At 33.9% G+C, this 19220-nt stretch overlaps 1 long non-coding RNA gene across 1 annotated transcript in view; it reads left to right on the forward strand.

The window, feature by feature from the left end:
• Positions 1-6464: 6464 nt before the first annotated feature.
• Positions 6465-19220, forward strand: part of LOC146768451 (uncharacterized) — a 29153-nt gene continuing 16397 nt past the window's right edge. Inside the window, exon 1 of the long non-coding RNA XR_014953029.1 lies at positions 6465-9298. This is a non-coding gene — a long non-coding RNA (uncharacterized LOC146768451). The remainder of the gene's footprint in view (positions 9299-19220) is intronic.

The raw sequence follows: 19220 nt of genomic DNA on the forward strand, positions 1-19220 counted from the left end.
TAAGCACTAATATCTATGACTCAGTCTGGATATCTGATTCTGCAAATGTATGTTATGATGAATTTGGTCTAAGTACTGATTAGAGTGAAATAATTGCTAGCAGAGAAAATTGATGGGTATAATGGGTATAGGAGAGATCAAGCCATAATTTCTTCTTTTGTGGCAGAATCAAGACTGGAAATCTATAAATATCTGCAGAAAATGTATGTACAAACATATATATGGACACTATAGTTTTTTTTGTTTTGTTTTTTGGTTTTGTTTTTGTTTTTGTTTTTGTTTTGGCTTACCTTAAGATTAACTTCTCTGGTGGCATATAAAACACAGCAGAATCCATGGATTGTTATGGAATATTGTGGACCTGGCTCTGTTCTGAATATAATTAAAATTTGGAATAAAATTATGATCATTAAAAATATAACCCTTATTAAAATCAGACTAAAACTTAAGGCTAGAAGCCAGAATAAATGTTGAAGCTAGGAGATAAGGTCTTGGCTGATGCCAAGAAGTCTATCTAGGACTTGGTTCCTCAGGAAAAAAGCTCATGGAGTTGCTGTCTCTATTCATTTGTCTGTGAAGTGTTCATTAGCAGGAGCAAACACATGAAATATGAAGGTCTTGTGAGCTTTTTGGAAATTACTGTTTTTTGCAAGGCAATACTGAAGCTTCTTCCTCTTACGCTTTTCAGCTCATAGCAGGGCAGTTAATGCATGCATAGTTTGGAAACAGGCATAAAATTGTTACTCTCTCACTCAGTAATTAGGAAAGAGGAGCAGTAACTGGCATTACTCAAGGAATTAGAAAGAGAGAGATGCCAATTAAAGACTGAGAGAGGGAACCAAATTGAGAATTGTATGGAAGTGTCTTAATAGACTTACAACAGCAGTAATGTAGAAGAATCCTGTAGGGAGTAAGCTTTGATAGTCCTAATTAAGAAACAACTTCCCTGAAAAATATTTTGTTGCAGATGTCAAATAATCTTTAATTCCTTTGAGTCCATTGTTTTCAATAGTGGGTTGTACCAGACAGTACTAATTTCACCAACAAGTCCTGTGAGATGACATGCTGCTTGCTTGCACTTTGCATATTGTAAATGCACCCTGAAATGTTCCTTGCACCATACTTGGAGGCTGAAAGGGAAAGTAAAGGAGAGAGATATTGTCCGTCAGGAATTTTGATATTTGGATAATCTGGCTAATTCTTAATATATGTAGTTAAATATAAACACAATTTGGGGTATCCTATACATGCAAGAATCAAAATGGATTATTTGATAGTGGATTGCATGGCCCTTAGCTAACCCATTGTGAATGATGAAAAAATTAAACACCATACCTGTATCAATTGTCTGTCTTTGAAAATTATATAAAACACAATACACATATTCTGTGAACTCTGATAGTATTATCTGAAGGAGTCTTTTTATTTGCACTAAAATATGATTAGTACAGCAACCATGCAAGTATCTGTTATTCTTTTATGTGTTAAAAATGCTCTTAGGAAGTGTTGTTGATAATTATTTTTCTATGAAACATTAAGTTTTATTTTGTTTATTTTTAATTTAGAGAGTTTGATTCTTGTTCTTCTAACATAATATAACTTTTGAAAGCATTCATTGGAGGCCATTTCTCCAGATCCATGCTTTGACCTTTTTGTGAGTCTGTCAGAAGAAGGATCTATGTTTGGTGTAAACAGGCATAAAAGCTTAAATGATGAAGCTTTAGCCTACTGCTGATTTGAATCTAGTGTCATACATGAACTACTGTCTTAATTTGGGCCAAATATAGTTTCTCTTTCTTTGTCTTACCCAGAAGGAGTTGTCTAGAGCTTTATGTTTTCAAATCTGCTATTGAGAATCTGTTACTGTGAATAGAATTTACAGCATCTTCATATAGCTCTTACTGCTTAGAATAGCTGTGAAAATATTGCATATATTCCTATTTTTTAAAAAATATGTTATCACTTTCTATCAGTTAAAAATCACAGAATCACAGAATAATGAGGTTGGAAGAGACCTCTAAGATCAACAAGTCCTAGACTATAGCATCAAGTGCCATGTCCAGTCTTTTTTTAAACATATCCAGAGATGGTGATTCTACCACTTCCCTGGGAAGACAGTTCCAGTACTTTATTAATCAAGATGTGATCTTGATTCTCTCTTCTCTATTCATCTTCCATCTTTAATACTGCAATCTGTGAAAGAATATATCAGAAAGGAAATTGCTCTTGCAGAAGACTAATAAACACTTCAGCTGCATTATATGGAAACTATGTTTATCTGGAGTTGAAACAAAATATTAGCATAAGAGAAAATCTGAACACATCTTTGGTGCCTTTCATTTCAACTTTGGTTGGAAAAAACATTTCGTATTGTTCTTAAAACTTTTTTATCAAAATAAAAGAAATCTATCAGCATTTCCTGTTAAAAAGATCTTGGTTACCAGGAGTTTTTGGGAGACCAATTCTGTATATATATATAAATTCAGGACATGTGTACTTTGAATATTAGTTGCCATGAATTAGAATAGGCCAAAAGAACATCATACTATTTTTAAACTTAATTGCTTCCAAGCATAACAAACTGGTCTTTTGAAAAACCCGTGAAATGAGAGGAGTGTCTTCAATGCTATTACCTTTTTATGACTCCTGTCCCTTTAAGGACCTTTTTCAAAAGCTACGTTTTAAAAGATTAATGCTGGGGCTTTATACCTATGAAATGCCACCTACTTACTATTTTCTGACTGTGTGACAAGTGAAACCTGCTGAAAATTTGACCTTCGGCAGGAGAGAGCGTGCAGTTAAAAAATAACCAACCAATATCACATATGTAGTAACACAATACATGCAATATCACAACTTTCTCTTTTTAGAGAAAGAAAAGTTGGTGAAGCAAAGTCTGAGGAGAGACAGTGGAAGATGAAAAATGAGGTAAAGTCTGACAGAGTTTCAAAAACAGGCTTCAGAAGTAGACAAGATTAAAAGTAAAACAGTTTGTAATAAAAAACCAGCACATAACAAAACAACAGCCAATCTCTGATATCAGAATCTGGCCAAAAAGAATAAGAGATAGTAAAATGGATCACAGGCTGTAGTAAATAAATTAATCTGGTAGTACTGGTCTCCTGGGATTGTCTTTTGGTATTTGGTATGGTTTTTTTTAAATTAGACACACTCAATGCTCTTCCTACTCTCTAATATTTTCATTAAGAAAATACCAAATTAACTAAGGAAAGGTATGAACAGCCTTTTGCAAGATTTTGTTTTCACTTGATTAGCTTCTGTTAACCACATACATTCAGTCTCTTACCACTCTGACAGAAAACTGGTCTGGTTCATATGGAATTATTAGGTATGAATGCATTTTCTATTTTCATCTATAGTTCCTATATGCTTCAGTTTTTGAAGTGTCTTTGTCATTAGATCTAGCCAGAAAACAACGGAATGTTATACTAATTTGTGAGGTTTCAAAATGCATTTCCTTAATGCCTTGAAATCAAATCTTCCCAAATAATTTTTAATGCACTCTGTCAGAAGCTTTCACTGAAAATGGTAAATTTTGGGGCTTCTTCCTCCTTGTCTTCTCACTTCTTTCTGAATTTTTACAGGAATCTCCACCTTAGACTAAAGAAAACTATGCAGACAAAACACTGTTTAAATTGCAATGTTTTTGTGGGATGATTGTGCTCTGATACTCATCACTCTCATAAAAAGTGTTCCATCACACCCTCATTGTTACAGAGTCAGCAATATATAAAAGTTCCCCTGTATATTTAAGTGCTCCTGACTTACTATACATATTTTTTCTAGCTTCTGCTCTATCCTTGCTAGAAGTTTCCTATGGAATATTTGGATATTCTTTAATCCCAGTTCCCATTTTTGTTGATGAAGTCAGTATTCACACAGAAGTTGAATCAATCAAAAATTCAGTGATTAAATACTCACCTTGTAAAATAATTGATACAAGTTCATTTTAAAAGTGGATGGGATTTTGGATAAAGAACTCAACTTAGAATCTTAGTTTTTTTGTGTATATGAAGATAGAACTGTTGTTTTGTTGGTTTTTTAAATTTTTTTTTTTGCTGTGATACATTAATATGGGCACAGAATTTTGTCCCTTGACATGAGATTATCCATCTGTAACACATCTACAAATGCAGCTTTATGGTCTGGTTTGTACAATCCTAGGATGCAGGTGGTATATTCTGCTGCACTTAGACACTATTGGTGTATTGGTGTATCCTCTTATTTTGAGCACTGAAATTCCTCCAAACATATTTCTGCATCTGTAAATTGTGACCTCAGAAGTGTTCTGACAGGTTTGGTTTCCTTCAGTTTCCCTCACAACTTGATGCCCAGGTATGATATTTACCAAGCTGCACATGAAGAACTTTCCTGCCATTGATGTCTGTGGAGCACACACCATGCAATATATATTCTCCCATCATAAAAAATGGGATTTCCCCACACTGGCTGTGATGTATGATAAAAACTTAAGGCAGTATAGTAAGCTACCAGAAAAAGAAAAAATGTCTTATGACTTACTACAGAAGTAATGTGTGATTAAGTATGTCCCTGCAGCACAAATCCAAGGTGTGAGAGTATTTGGAAAATTATCCCGCTTGTGTTTAGGTTTTTCCTCAAATATGTGTTCTCATCCACACTTGTAGATATCATACTGTTCTAGAGACATCTTTGGTCTCACTGTAGCCAGTCTCACTTCTCCTATTGTTACAGCAGAAAAACATAACAAACTTTTTGAACTTTGAATGCAGTCGTCTGTGTTTTCTGGTAACATGTTGATAGCCTGTTTCAAAAACTATTCCCAGACCATGCTGCTTTCCCCCTTCTCAAGTTCCCACACATACTCCTTTGCAGTTACAATAGGGGTGAATTGTATTAATTGTTCCCACCTATGACAGGTGGTGAGATGCATGAAGCAATTTATTCTAGCTAAAATCAAGGATGTGAAAGTCAGTCCACAAAACCTTTACTTATTAGTTAATTATGTCCTTTTTCTTGCATGATCAGCTCTCCTCTCCTCTTATTTACCTCCTGCTAGTCACTTAAAACAAACTGCCGGATTTTAATTGTTTCTTTTTTTACATTAAGCACGACTTTTCTTAATGTATTCTCTATTACCTCCCATAATTGTTCCTAACTGAGGGTTGGAACAAGTTCTTAGTGGTTTTCAAGGTGGTGGAATTGTCACTAGAGAATATATTTTGTACTTCATACACTACAATTTTTCACTAATTCAATTCCTATATTATCCACAGCTTTGCTTCTATTTGCAATTTCTTTATTCCAGAAAAAAAAAAATACCAATACAGATTACCATTTTATCACAATGGAAAGCTGTGAAAATAATTGATACTCCTGTGGCACAAATTTTCCTTCAAGAGTAACTATAAAAATTTAAGTCTGTTTTATGTTAATAAATTAATTATTTCCTAAATATTTATGTATGTATCCATTTTTTCTTTAAAATTCATACTTAAACAACATATATAAAAAATTGAATTATTAAAACCTTTGGAAAATGTTATTACTTTAATCTTATCCATTAAATGACAATTTTCTGACATTTGCTTGTAGACAACATTAATACTATCCATGCACTTAATATATGACATTGCAACTCTCTTAAGTAGAAAAAAAATGTGCAGCTGTAGAAAAATACCAGTAATGAGAGCTCATTCAGGCTAGAAAAATACAGATATTAAGTTGTCAGCAATAATCCAGATAAGGGCCACATGAAAAGCTCTGCTTGCTAAAACCAGCAGTCTTTGAAAGACAACTTGGAATAGTTCACAAATCTGAAATGTAAAAAGTCTGCAAATAGGAGGCTAAAATTCAATGTATACTGGGAAATACAAAAAAATAGTTGGACAACGTAGTCATTCTGCAAAAAAACCACTCTAAGACTTAACAACAGCAAAATGAGTAAGAAATAGCATGAAAGGCTGGAAAGCAGAACACAAAATAAAATACTAAAACTCACACTATATTTTTAAACAAGGAAACTGATTTACTGATTTTTCCATTGTGCAGCTGCTTTTACTTTCTTTCACTTCAATAGAAACACACTTTAGCTTTCAGTTGCCTTTCAATATTTGGTAATTTATTTTTTAAATAGCTATTCTGTATATGGATTAGCTAGTTAATTGTCAGATTAAGTATTATTCTATGGATAATTCCTGTTAGTTTGGAATCAGTACAATATTGTGTGCAGATATTGTTCATAAAAGCATTTAAAACAGTATAGTTATGTAAAGAGTTCTGAACAATATTTTTGAAAATATTTTCATGCAAGTAGAGTGAGTTGAATGTGCAGATGACAGACTGAATATAAAAGGAATATTAAGAATTTGAATATTCATTGTCCCTGTCCTCTATGCTTAAAAGAAACATTGGTAAATTAGTATTAAAACTAATTAGTATTAGTATTATTAGTAACACTAATACTAATTAGTATGAGTAAGGTTCTTCTCTAAAACATAAAATTTGAAACAGAGTAAAATATCAAACTCTGAGTAGGTTTATCTCGACTTAAGGTCATGGCTTGCATAATGAAAATTAAATTGATCTATATGGTAATACTAGATTTATTGCTACATTAATTTGATAATAAGGTGTCTTCTCTGATTTTGTTTGTGTGTTTGACATTCATTTAGTAGAATTAACTATTCTGCAACTAAATTTTTTTGCATTAAAAAACTTCATTTATATTTATCCTTTATCTGATTCTTCTGTAGGTCTAGACCTTACACTACCCCATGTCATTAGAGAAGATATGTGCTGGAAAAATCAATTTATGAAATCTTGGAACTAAATGCTAAATGTGGATTTTATAGATATATATATAATACTTTTATTAAAAGGCAAATTTTGTATTTTATAGACTAACTCTTGCATCAAGGGGATGGGCCTAGTTTCATAGCCAGCATTTGGTTTTCCTGATTTTTCATATCTATGAGTTTTGTGCATATATCACAGGAAATTGTATTTCAAATACTCTTTTTATTACAGCAGTCAGAACTGAAATAGTTACTGCAAAAAAGCCAACCTATTATGGCCAATATGGAGGACCGTGTCTCAGGATTTTGTTCCTGCCCAGAAGAATAGTTCCTAGAATCTGTATGTTCCAGTTCCTAATTGAGCAGAGTCATCTGCTTATTCTTCCTGCTGCTTTCATTAAAAAAAAAAAAGAAATTTATTTCCCCTTGAAAATTTACATCATAACTATAGATAATACTTTAAAAAATATCCCAGCATCACTTCATTTTCCTTTGTTTTGTATCCTTTACCATTGAATTTATTGAAGTGTCCTGCTACAATATGGGGTTACACTTTTAATTAATGGATATTTAGCAAAATATTTCTTTCTGGATATAAGGGATTTGCTGAAGCTTTGCCTCTACTCTCCGGGTAATAAAGAAATGCTGTCATCACAAAAAGCAATTAATCTCATTTTTCTTAGACATTAACTGAAAGAATAGGTGAGCTTACAGGCACACCACCTTTCTTGAGCTGACATACATATTCATTATGAGCAGATTCATTTGTAGATTGGAGTACAGTAGTATTTTATGCCAAAGTCATGTTACAAGGCTTAGTTAATTAATTAATTATTACAAAGCACTTTGAGAACCCTGGAGAGAAGACATTATAAAAGTATGCAATGTTATTTTAATAATTTTCCATTTAGCTGAGTGGAATGAATTACCTCGGAGCCCTCAGGGTTCTGTGCCTGATTAAGGACTGTTGACTGCATTACAGAAAGTACAGCTTCCACTTCCCTTCTGCTTGGCAACCTCCCAACTTCTAGTTGGAAGCTAGTAAAAAAAGAAGACTCTGTAGATTTTTATATACGAGTGTTGAAATGCTAGAAAAGGTTTTAGAAGAGCAAACATCAGCTAATTTCACCTAATCAGAATACCTGGGAATTTGCTATGAAGAGAAAAAGCTGGATGAGTTTTAATGAAAACAGAGAGAATTGCAGCAAAACATTTTCTTGGTGGAAAACCTTGAATTTCTGGAAGGGGTTCATGACAAGCAGAACAAAGTTAATGCAATGTAGATTTCCTTCAAAAGAGCAAGAAGGGAAATTGTGACCAGTAAACCTCACCTCTCGGAGTAATGGAATCAATCTGTTTGTTTTGACATAAAAAAATAGGACAGAAATCAGGAGCAGTCATATGAATTTTTCAAGGATCATGCTTATTCAGTCTTCTTGCCTTCTGTAAAGGAATTGCTGTTTTTATGGATGACAGGAGAGTGGTGACTGTGACACTCCTGGATGCAGGTAGATCTTGTGACACCAACTCTTACTTGCATTCTTAGTTGGGAGCTAATGTTTTGAACAGAATACTGGGTGATAAAAATGGTTGTATTGCTAAACTCAAAGGGTGTGAGTGAATGAGCTGGTGTCCTGTTGGTGATAATAGCATCAAGGGGACACTGGAATCCATCTGGTCCATTATTTTCCTCAGTGTGAAAAATGTGAACAATGACAGAGAGCAGCTATAGGAAATTTGCAGAAACAATAAAGCAAAATAACTAACTCACACAATGAAAGAATGATCTGCGGTTCTGAGACACCTTGATAAAGTTGATTGAGCAAGCATAAAACTTATGAAGCCTTTCAAGAACAAAACTGGATGCTGTACTGGAGTTCACATTTCAAACCACAAACTGGACTTCCATTAGGAGAAATTCAGCAAAGTGGTTTTTGATCTCTCCCCTGTGCTAATAAGGTTACATGTGGGATAATTGCGTCCATTTCCAGAAGAGTGTTAAGAAGCTGGAGTGAATCCAATGGATTGACACTGTGCTGGTAAGGGGCCTTGAGCAGAGGACCTACAAGGGGGGTTTATTTCTTTAGAATGACTCTTAATAAAATCTTTCACTATGAAATACTGATGAACATCCAGTCTACAGGATCAAACCAGAGCTGATCTAAAGCAATAATCTTAAAACATACACAGTGTAGGTGTTAGTGACTCCATTTCCAACTCTGTCTTTGCACATTCATTCTTATCAATTTTTTTTTCCTAATATAGGTGGGGTCAAATCAGGCTCAGTGTAACTAGATTTCATCCTGGCTGTATAAATCACATCTTACTATCCTTATCACAACTTCTGCCTTGCTATGGCACTGTAGTCTCTTTTAGAGCTGAATATCCAACACTCAGGACAGAATTAGCCCAGGAGAGGGAATGAAGAAGAATGAGAAGCATGATCCTGCAGCATGGGTGGTTAGATGCACAGCTCTGTCCACATCCAAGATCTTCACAAGGTAATATCAAAAACCTGTCCTCTTCCTGCTCCTGTGTTTCTGTGTTTTCCTAAAAAAAGTTTCTGCTTCAAGGAAAATTCTCCACCTGTGTCAATGAGTTGTAATCTTTGTAGGCATGGATGTCCCTCTGAGAGTGAGACTGAAAAATTAAATCTGTTTTCCTTGTTTTTCTGTTGCTGATCAGTGAGCTGTTAGATTTCAATATCCTTCTGACAGGTCTGACTCTGCATGAACTGAAATGGATCCTAGATGATAGATTTCAGAGAAAAGGCCCCAAGTGTTTTATTTAGATATGGCCCATTGCCTCCTTTGCTAAAACTGCAGTTTTAAAAGCATCTAAATCCATGGTTCTAGGATTTTTAAAAGCTCATTCATGAATCAATGCCAAATAAATTGCGAAAATGCAGCAAGCAGCAGTGGAAAAAAATAAATAATTTTTAAAAAGGGAACACTTCAGAGTCTCCTTCAGAGAGGCTCATTCCTTATGCTGAGTGGCATAAGAAATAACAAATTAAATAAAAGGTATTCTAAAAGCCACAAATGTAATGAAAAATCTGAAAGTACATGGTTTCATTATGAAACCATGCAATGTTATCTCATTAAATGGTCAGAGAAGTAAAAACATCCAGTTACATCTTTTCAGATTGAACCTACACTGAGGGGTTTCATAATACAAAGAAAACCTAACAACTCTATTTCTCCCTTTCTAATTGAGTTATTATATGAGCAAAACCAGTTATGCATTTTGGATTTGTCAATTCACAAGTCAAAATAAATGGTAGTACAGTAGGGATACAAGAACAGAGAACTTCAAAACTATTTATATCCAGAAATTGATATGGTGTATGATGACATAATATAATTACATATACATTTTTGCTCAGGCTAATATGGACCCTTCACCTGTTTTTCTGAATTTCTTATTGTTCTGTTTAGTATTTTTTCTATATGTGAAGGCATTATAATTTTTATTAGAATTATCAATACACACATACTATCTAAAGAACATAACCAATTTATTTTTTTTTAAATCATCAGTTCATTTTTTTGAGATTTTTATAAGTAGACATAGACATTAAAATGCCCACACACAGTATATGTATTACTTAAAACTTTTCTATCCACAATGTTAGAAATGGGAAATTGGTAGCATATTCATTTCACCTAAAAAGCAGTCTTTATATTTTTCTGTTTCCTGAGATTGTCTCTTCAAAAAGCTGCTGTTCTAAGCATTTAAGTAAACTTAAGGAAAAGTAATGATTTTGTGATGCAAAATCTTCTAAAGGAATTGTCTTCATTTCTAATTCTGCTTCACTTTTGCATTTTTTACACAATGGCAGTAAATTGTTGACTTGCCTGAAGTTCCTTTTTTGCTCCTCACCTCACATATTTTTTAACCATTTTTTCCTATGTGATCTCTATATTGGTGTTTAGAGGAAGAGGGTAATTTCCTTTTATATCTTTGGTTTAAGCCATGTTTATACCCCTTTTCCAAAAAATTTAAAGACAAGAAAGAATATTTCTTTTATTAACTGTTATCTCCAAGAAAGCCTTATAACATTGCAATGCCAAAACAAAACAAAACAAACAACAGCAACAAAAAAACCCAAATCAAAACAAAACATCATTAATAAAAATAAACTAAGAATAGTTATTGTTAGTAGACTCCATTACAAAACAGAAAAACATTCTTATAGCCCTCTAATTCTTCATTTCTTGAATTTTAAAGCTCACTAATAAGAAAATTTATTGAGTTTACATTTACAGTTTGACCCATAGGTTGATTGGCTTATGCATGCAGTAAAATACATTTAACATGAGGTTTCCAGAATAAAAAGTCATGATAACAGTTTTAAAAATCATTTGCTATGAAAATTCTTTCATACTTACTTTAAAATAACCAAAGATTAACAATCCTTCCACTTCAAATACATGCTAGAAAATGCACAAAAATTTTATACAAAATCCTGCATTGAATTGAAAAAGTAGTTTGTATTGTAGACTAAGAAGAAATTAATAATAAAATTTTATATTTAAAAATATGCCTCAGGAATCTTACACCAGTAGTTTTACAAAGTACATATTCCTCTTTTCCTGGATGACTTCAACCTTTTCTCACTTGCTTGTGCAAGGAGACAGCAGTTAACAACAATCAGCAATTTCTAGGGAAAGCCATTACTACCATCACAGCAAATCAGTGGTAGCTGTGAAATAACAATGTTCACTACTATGATTCTCACATATTTTCTTTACACATTGAAGTTAGAATGTCAGTACATATTACTTCAGCATTTTACTCTGCATCCTGACAGGATATTTTACTTGGAATAGCACTGCTATTTGAGGCACAATAAAAAAGGCATTCCAATAAATTGAAAATGCTCTTAAACTTTTTGAAATAAATGGACTGTATATTTGTTCTTCATGGTAATCTTGAAGAGCTTTACAATCAGATGTCTTTTTGCAGCTGCCATCTGCATGTTCCTGAACTCATTCAGGATGTCATACAGCTCTGAATAGAAAGCCTCATAAGGTCATTTTCTGCCTTAGAGCTTTACACTTAAAAGATTTGGCATATCTGCAGTTGCAAAATGCAAAGCATTTCACCCAGAATAAATTTCCTGTCAAATGACAATTTATATCTATGCAAAGCACAGCTTTTGTTTATGCATCACAGGTCTGATTATGTATAGATTAGCTGAACCCTAGAGAGGTTCTCAACTTTTCTTAGTAGAGGCCAGAACCAGACAGTTTGGAGCAAGAAAACAGCTGGAAACCTGTGTGACAAATATTTTTTAAACTAACCCAGGAACTGAATTTTACATGCATTTTCCTTACTCTATTATCCCAAACTCTGCAACAGTGTTACAGATTTAGAATAATTCCATGTTAAATTAGGATTTTGGATGGAGCTGAGCTCACTAAGGACACATTGTTTGGCTTTTAATTTTAATTTCTCTGAGAGTGTGCTACTTTTTCTGAGAATAGGTTTTATCATTAGTTTTTATTTATACAGTGGAGAGCTTTGGACCAGCATCAGAAAATGAAGAAATATGTCATGAAAATCAAGGCATGCCTCAAAGATCTTTACAGATGAGAACCTTAGGATAGCAAAAATATAGATGCACAAAGTAAATTAACCCAGGTCTTTTAGAAGAAAAACAGTGAAGGACCCTTCTTTATTAATAAATATGTTTTATGTTAAAAGGCCACTTTCTATGGAAGTATATATTAGGAAATTAGCAGATCAAGCTATTATCGCATAAGAACAACAGACAGGTTTGAAGCATTCTGGAAACGTAATGTTTATTCAGCTTATCTGGGCATTTCTAAATGTATATTACCTTATCCTTTGGTGCAAAGGAATTATTTCTGCATTTATCCAGCTTTCAACATCAAAATATGGTCTTTCAAAAATAAAAATTTATAAAGATTGATATTTAATCTTTAACTATGAAATAGCAGAATTTTAAAAATGGTCATTATATGCACAAAATTAAAAGAATATGAACAAATGGGAAAAATACCACAAGGTTGCAGAACTTACTATTGTTTGTCATAAATATCTGTAAAAAGATAAGCCATGTTCTGCACTTGCTTCAACTATGCCATAGTTGCTTTCAACTATGGCATAACACAGAGGAGTGATTGTAAAAGCCATATGTGTGCTATATTCATCCATTTGCTTAAACTAATAATGCCTACCACATACACATGAATCAAATTTCATGACTGAAGGCTTATTCAGAGTCTAAGTTTCTGGAAGCAAATTATGACTTTTGAGTCACCAATACTTTAACTGATTCCTGATTTAAAACCAAGAGTGATTCCTGATTTTAAAGTAAATTGGGTTTTTATATTTTTGGAAGTAGACCTGGAAAATAATAATAGGAAGCCAAGTGAGTTTGCATTTGATATGGGATACTTTCTCCTTATTCAACAAACCCCCCCACCCCAGTTTCTGAAAGAGGCATTATTAAGGAGTCCTAGGTAAACTTTTTGTGATGTCTACTTTCTGTGGAAGACTAATATCACCACAGACCAGTGAACTATTGACAAAACCCATCTATGCTCTATTTACTAGAACATCAGCATAGTTTACAAAGTTTTAAAATAGAACATAACAAAAAAAATCAAATCAATCAAGTATGCAGAGAAGGTAATTTTTCTTTTCAACAGTATATGGACTCAGGAAAGAGAGATGGAGAGTTACAGTACAGCATTAGCCAGTGGGCTGGAGAGATAGCACTGTTAACTGAGAAAATAGGGACCTAAACAAATGATCCTGTTTTGGGGGTGGGCAGATAATTTTAATGTTGATAATAATTTTCTACCTAATGTGATGAAATAAATAGTAAAATGAAGCTTCCTATCACCTATCTAATCACAGTTAGCTATTGAAATGTGTTGGAACATTGTAAACTATTGGCGAAAAACTTAGAAAATAGCTAGAAGAAAATAATTCAAACATATCTTGATGAAAAGAAAACCTAAGTTTGGGGTTTTTCTTTGCCTGGCTACAACAAAAGAAATACAGAAAGTCACACATATAGTTTAGAAGTGAAATCTTGAAAGCTGTCAGTCTTCATTTAGAATGAAAACATAAAATACTAAACCATAATATATAAAACTACATAAAGCAATAAATAATTTCATGACTTAAAGATACTATTTTATTTTTTTCCATTGTCTTCAATGATGATCCCTCATCACTGTCCTACTTTCAAAAAGGAGTATTTTATTTGTAGGTTGAACAATGCATGAGAAAATAATGTCTTGAAGAGCAAGGCTGGAGTTTGGGTCTTATATATGAAGTGAGATTTTTCTCACTCTCATTCCAACATTTAAAAGACTCTTTTTTTCATTTAGGAAAAAGAAAATAAATGTTTTTAAATATTAAAAAACCCATTTGGATTGGATGTGCAAGGTGCTTGCAAATGAGCCTGTTTTTTCTTGTTTTTTCTTCTAAATAGTGCCATTGGAAGGTTACTGGAAGACATGGTGATTGAGATGAATACGTTTCATTTTCATCAACGTTGTTCATGTCTGAAATAAAACTTATTGAGCTAAGAAAGAAAATTTGTGTAGTACAAAATTTAAAAAAAATTGTAATATTATTTGGAAGAACAAGAAACAAAGAAACAAAACTACATGAAACAAAAGACTCTTAATTTACAGGGTTTTAGAATAATTGTCTAAATTTCCATTTCCCTTGTGGTTCACTGAATAGCAGATAAAACCTTGCGGTTCACAGAAAGTAGATAAAAATAATAATAATGCACTTTTTAATACTGTACAGAAGAATACTTATTCTGTTTCACGCTTTTCTAATCCTCAAAAAAAAAAAAAAGGTAGAATTTATGAACAATACAGATGTTTTTCAAAAAAGTCACAAAATCCTGATCTTTTTAATCTCCTTTCATGATTAATAGTTAGTTGACAGTCCTATAAATTGATGTGTCATTTCTAATTTATTGTCATATATATTAATCTTTCTATGAAAATTAGTCAATTATTGCCTGCAGTTTGCCAATAGCTTAGCTACAATTCTGCAATAATCAACAGACTTCCAATCATAAATTTTACCTGACCTAAGTTTGCTTTGGGTTGGTTGACAGCTGCCTAAGCTCTATTTTTATGAATTTTGGGGACTTTCTTCAGTATGTAAAGAACTTGAGATGAAAATGTGGTCTTCTGATTTAATTTACAGAAGTGAACTTCTCTGGAATTATCCCATTATTCTGGTTTTTACTGTGAATCTAAAGTTTCAGGTGTTTTAAAGTTACTGTTCAATTTGTATATATTGTTTAATGTAGCGTCTATCTGCTCCAGTGTCATTTCTGTGATCTTGATAAAAAATATGTTTTCTAATAATATTCTGATTTTTGAAAAGTAAGTCAATATATGCTTTTTTAAAAGTGGCAAAATTATGTTAACTTATGTTGGTCTGCTAGCCGAAGCCTTGTTTTGATGTATTTCTGCTATGTAATTAGAATTTGATATTTATTTTGATTGTTGTAATGCTTGATTCCTTTTTAAAGGAAATCTTTTATACTAGTGGTATTTGTAGACTTTTAGTGAGGCTGAATTGGGATCAACACCTAGCATGCCCATCTTCAGATATTAAATCCCTTCATATAAAAAATTTGTTTACATTTAAGCAAATTGTATCAAAATCTTAAAAAACAGAACTACTTATATTTATTTAAGAAATTGGAAAGGTTTTCACTTACTTTGGACTATGCTGTCACTATAGACTTTAATGTAGCCAGATATGAGTTGAAAGCTTGACCAAACAAACACATATTATACTGTGTTCCATACCAACCAACCTTGACGTTGGTACTTATCAAAACGGGTTTGGACAGGTATTTGTTAAATTTCTGTGGTTTCTCTGGATTGCATGCAACACTGAATGACATTTGGGTTCTAGGGTTTTTTTCAGTTATCACAATCTTCAGTCAATAGAATAGAATAATGCAATTACAAAGAGAACCGAAGCTAAAACTTTAACCTTGACAGCAAACACGTATACAAACACACAATAATTTCATGACAACATACACTTTATTGTTTAAATTTGAACAACCTTGGGGATGTCTTCCTCATTTTAAGAATATCATTGTGAACTTTAAATTCAGTTGCAATCTGGAACAAATATATGTTAGGATCAAACTGACTATGTTTGCTATTAAATTATGAATAACATTATGAATAAACTCAAATTAAAATTCAAATGTCTTATAGATTAAGTATAAGACAGTAGAAAATATTTAGAATTTTATAATGAAAATATAATAAAAATATAAAAATTGAAATATCTCTTGAAGAAAATTATTTACATGGCATAATAAAGGCATAATAGTCTTTCTCCATGTGGAGAAGACTTGGGGTGAGCATTAATGAAAAACTCAACATGAATCAGCAGTATGTGCTTGAAGCCCAGAGAGCCAAGAGGATCCTGGGCTGCATCAAAAGGAGTGTGGCCAGCAGGACGAAGGAAGTGATTCCTCTGCTCTGGTCTTGTGAGACCCCACCTGGAAGAAGCAGCCTTGGGAACCTGGAGAATTCCCAGCTGACTAAAAGCTGGCAAATCTTGTCCCAGTTTTCAAGAAGGTCAGGAAAAGGACCCTGGAAACTACAAGATTGTCAGTCTCATTTCAGTGCCTGACAAAGTTACGGAAAAGATAATACCTCTGGGAGGTATTGAAAAACACCTAAAACACAATGCAGTCGATGGTCACAGCCAGCAGGGCTTCATGAGGGGAAAATCCTGTTTATAAAACCCACATACTTGATCAAGGGAAGCCAGTTAATGTCATCTTTTTTGAATTTCATAAAGCTTTCAACACTGTCTCTCACAGTCTCCTTCTGGACAAAGTGTCCAGCACACAGCTGGATAAACATGTGATGAGTGAACAGCTGCCTCGAATGTGAGGCACAAAAGGGTTACAGTGAATGAGGTGATATCACACTGGTGACCTGTAACCAGTGGAATTCTGTAGGGCTTCATCTTGGGCCCTGAGATCTTCAACATTTTCATAGACCTGGGGCTGGAAGGGATACTGAGCCAGTTCACACATGACAGAATGCTGTGAGAAGCTGCTGGCTCCCTCAAAGGCAGAGAGGTCCTGTAGAGAGACAAGTTAGAGGCCTGGACAACCACCAAGCACATGAAATTCAGCAAGGGAAAGTGCCGGATTCTTCACCTGGGATGGGGCAACCTGGGATGCATGGACATTCTGAGATGTGTGGACAGAATGAGATGCTGGAAAGCAGTGCCATGGAAAGGGACTGGGGATCTTGATTGATGGCAAATTGAACATGAGGCAGCAGTTCCCTGGTAAGCAGGAGAGCCAACATTGCCCTGGGGAGCATCAGGCATTGCCAGCCAGGCAATCGTCCTTCTCTGCTCTGCACTGGGGCAGCCTCACCTTGAGTGCTGGGGCAGATATGGGCACCACAATATAAGAAAAAAATTAATCTTTTAGAGAGCATCTAAAGGAGGGAAACAAAGGTGGTGAAGTGCCTTTCCCAACATAAGAATTATATACAACTGTTGGAACAAGTCCAGAGGAGTGCCATGAAGATGATCAGAGAACTGGAGCACCTATCCTAGGAAGACAGGCTGAGAAAGTTGAGGAACTCAGCCTGGAGAAGTAAAGGCTGTGTGGAGACCTCATAGCAACTTTCCAGAATCTGAAGGGGGGCATCAGAGGAGCCTGAGAAGGACTTTTTGTTAGGAACTGTAGTGATAAGACAAGGAGTAATGAGTAAAAATTGAAAGAGAGGAAATATAGTTTAGATAATAGGAAGAGGGTTAGACAGTGTAATAGGTTGCTGAGGAAGGGTGTGAATGCTCCAACCCTGGGAATGATCAGAGCCAGGCTGAATAAGACCTTGAGCAGCCTGGTCTAGTGAGAAGTGTTCCTGCCCATGGCAGGGAGGTTTGGGACTAGATATTTAAAGTGTGTTTCAACCCCTTAACATTCTATGATTGTATGATTTTATGATTCTATCTATGCTTGACCAAGAACCAAAGAAAACTAAAAAACCACAAAACAAAATGCAAACAAACAGAAAACAGCAAAAAGGAAAAAAGAAAAGAATGGATAAGACTGGTATTTAAAAAAAATTAACATGAAATGATGAATAAAAATAAGTGAAAAATCTATTGTGCATATTCTAAATTCATTCATCTCACTAGCAACAACTTTTGCATATGTTTAAGAAAGCAGTTAAGTTTCTCAGGAGTTTTGGGTACATATTTGTTTCAGCTAAGTGAAGAAAGTGATAATTGGTTATATTTTTCTTTGATGCAGCTGACTAGTTGTAAAGGAAAATGCAAAATCCTCTTTATCTAAGCTCTGGAGAAATGAACCACAGAACAATTTGTCTGCATATAATAAAAGTGCTTTCAAAAAGCTGTCACTCCCAAGAGCCATTTTTCTAGACTTTTTCTGATATTTATATTTTTGGGATATATTCTCACTGTACTGGTTGTTTCTTTGTTTTTCCTGTGATGGCTGTGTTGGAATTTCTTTCTGTTTCATTAATTTATGTGGTTTCTTATAATGCCTTATGTAAACTAAATGTGGATGTCTGACAGATGCTGGCTGGCTCATTTCCCCCACCTCCTTGGCTTTCTTGTTTGCTTCCCTGCATCCAACTCATTGTAAAAGCACTTGTGAAAAGAGCAGTCTCAAGAGTTTGCAAAAAGATGTGGCAAAAGAAAGGCAGAGTAGAAATCCCCCTTCCTACAGTTAAATACAGCAGATTAGGTCCAAAGGCAGAACTATATCCTTGGATACCTTTAGCCAAACAGCACTCCTCTGCCCACATTGCTCAGATGCATGAGTGAATTTGCATGTTTACAGCAGCACACATTCTCTGGGAGATCTTAATTGCTACAGCTACCTACCTGTACAAAGAAAGTTCCATACAACCATCACATGTAGCAGTTTAATTTAGATTTAAGTGCCTAATGACTTGATGCATTATGTATAGTTCATATAGAAAATGCATATTAAAGCTTAATTTTTAAATCTTAGGGAAGTTTTAAGTAGAACAAAATGAAGACAGGAACAGATAATCCAGGATATTTGACCGAATCTAAAATGTTTAGAGGATTAGATGCCAAACAAGAAATTCAGTGACTGAGGAGCATTTAGATGATGCTCTTAGTTGCGTGGTTTAGTTTTAGATAGTCTTGTGAGAAGCAAAGATTTGGACTTATTATCCTTATGGGTCTCTTTCATCTCAGGATATTCTACGATTCTATGATCCTAAAATTTATCATTCCATACTACATAATCTATGGAATTAATTGTTTTCTTATTAATTGGTTTCTTTTGAATTGGGTGAAAACAAAAGGAATATTTTTTGTAACGCTTTGACAAAGAACAAAAGACTGATTGTGAAA

The sequence above is a fragment of the Lonchura striata genome, chromosome 2 (assembly GCF_050655825.1).
Source record: "Lonchura striata isolate lonStrDom1 chromosome 2, ASM5065582v1, whole genome shotgun sequence".
Taxonomy (NCBI): Eukaryota; Metazoa; Chordata; class Aves; order Passeriformes; family Estrildidae; genus Lonchura; species Lonchura striata.